The 2,260-nt window shown below is 43.1% G+C and overlaps 1 non-coding gene across 1 annotated transcript; it reads right to left on the reverse strand.

The window, feature by feature from the left end:
* Window positions 1-1,701: 1,701 nt before the first annotated feature.
* On the reverse strand, window positions 1,702-1,775 carry Trnat-ugu. Its single transcript has one exon. It is a non-coding gene; the product is annotated as a tRNA-Thr (tRNA).
* Window positions 1,776-2,260: the final 485 nt, after the last annotated feature.

Consider the following 2,260-nt stretch of genomic DNA (forward strand, 5'->3'; position numbering starts at 1 on the left):
TCACACTGTCTCCTTTTCCTCTCATTGATTTGAAACATGTGAGCGTTCAAACTGTGGCAGGAGATTAGAATGGCAGTTTCCCGCCGCAGAGCACGTGGCTGGCGGTTGCTTCGGTGCCGTGGCGAGCGGATAGCGTGTACACGGCGTTGGAAAAACCCGAATCGACTCTCGGTAGGGGCGCGTATGGCTGTGTTTGGCGCTTGGAGAAATTTATGTGCCAGAGAAAAATTGAATAAGAGTGACACGGAGGTGCGAGTTGGCACTGATGGACAGAAAAATATGTAAGGCTAAATTATCCAGACGCGCCACAAGAATATGCAATAGTTTAAAAGTTATTGTTGTCTTAGAAATTGTAAATTTATGAAAGTTCGAAAGCTAATATCTCGGCAATGCTTTGGCGGATTCGTATGAATAGTGTCTACTGATTCGACTAGTAGAGCCGCATCGAGCAATCATAGTGTAGTATGTACCATTTCTTAATGAGAAGTCGAAATACGGGTGTCGACTGAGAGAAACTGTGTTTTTGGTAATAAATAAATTTAAAGAGACGAAACTAGCGGCAGCATTCTAAACTTTAAGGAGGTAGAGGAGTAATTTAGTATGTATTTTTATTTGTTTCTTTATGTTTGGTATCAAAATCCGGGAAGAACAAAATCACGCCACAAGAACATTATTTGTGAAAAACAGTGGCAGAAACAGAAAACAGTCTTTAAATTGTTATTGTCCGGAAAATTTCCATATGTTTCAATGTATCATATGTGTTTCTGTGTTTAGTTTTAGAATATTAGTAATTCTTTTTGTCAAACATTGTTTTGAGTTAGACACTCGTTTCGAGGGTGCTTAGGGTGGCCATATTTGGGACAGGACAGTTAAGTTTGAGCGAGGCTAAGAGCCGGACGTGCCGCCCGTCTGGGGGTAGCAGTGGATTGGTAGCCACGTTCATGGACAAGTATGTATGTAGCGTCCTTCGAAAGCGATCAAGTGGAGCGCAGTATAGTGGTTTAGGACAGCAGACAAGAGTGTATTCTGTGAACTGTGAACAGACTGTCGAGTACCGTGATCACAACATATGAATTTTATAGTGAAGTGTTGTAGCATCAGTTATTAACGGCCGCCCTTACGTAAGAGCTCCTCAGACCGCATTTTAAGTGTTTAGTGGATATACTGAAGAAAAATGAAATACTTGTTCAAATCATAAATCAACATGAGTGACAAAATATTTTAAGTTTCACCGCAATACCTACCTGCATTGTTTTGTTACATTTTATTTCAACTTAAAAACTGAGTTTGCGACAGGTGTGAACTGGCATCGGCCGGCCGTTGTGGCCGAGCGGTTCTAGTCGCTTCAGTCCGGAACCACGCGGCTGCTACGGTCACAGGTTCGAATCCTGCCTCGGGCATGGATGTGTGTGATGTCCTTAGGTTAGTTAGGTTTACGTAGTTCTAAGTCTAGGGGACTGATGACCTCAGATGTTAAGTCCCATAGTGCTCAGAGCCATTTGAACCATTTGAGTTGGCACCCTATGTCGGAAAAACGTAGCCAAACATTGAGACCAGCCACATCTCTGGGCTACTCAATTAAGCTGAGTGTAACAAATATGTATTTTTTAGTGCCATAGCACGTGATGGCTCTAACCAAACTATTCTAACTTCTACCGACAGGTGTTGTTGATATCCTCCATGGGGACAGCTGAAAATGTGTGCCCCGACCGGGATTCGAACCCGGGATCTCCTGCTTACATGGCAGACGCTCTGTCCATCTGAGCCACCGAGGAGACAGATGAATAGCGTGACTGCAGGGACTTATATCTTGCACGCTTCCCGTGAGACCTACATTCCCAGCTGTCCAAAATCTACATACGTAATGTACCTAATAGATACTTGCCCATCCAACCATTACTCGTGCACACTAAGGTGACGATTCCCGTAAGAGTTCGGTTAACCTGTGCGTATTCGCACAGACAAAGGCCAATGGAGGGGTAGCCTTTAACTATATACATGATTACAGTAACTGTTCTCGAAAGAACAGATACCATTGATGACCGTGCATCTTCTCTAGAATAAATGATAATTAATTGTAACCCTCAGCTGCCGACAGGTGTTATTGATATACCTCCATCAGGACAGCTGAAAATGAGTGCCCCGATTGTTCAAAATGTGTGTGAAATCTTATGAGACTTAACTGCTAAGGTCATTAGTCCCTAAGCTTATACACTACTTAACCTAAATTATCCTAAGGACAAACACACACACTCATGCC

The sequence above is a fragment of the Schistocerca piceifrons genome, chromosome 4 (assembly GCF_021461385.2).
Source record: "Schistocerca piceifrons isolate TAMUIC-IGC-003096 chromosome 4, iqSchPice1.1, whole genome shotgun sequence".
NCBI lineage: Eukaryota > Metazoa > Arthropoda > Insecta > Orthoptera > Acrididae > Schistocerca > Schistocerca piceifrons.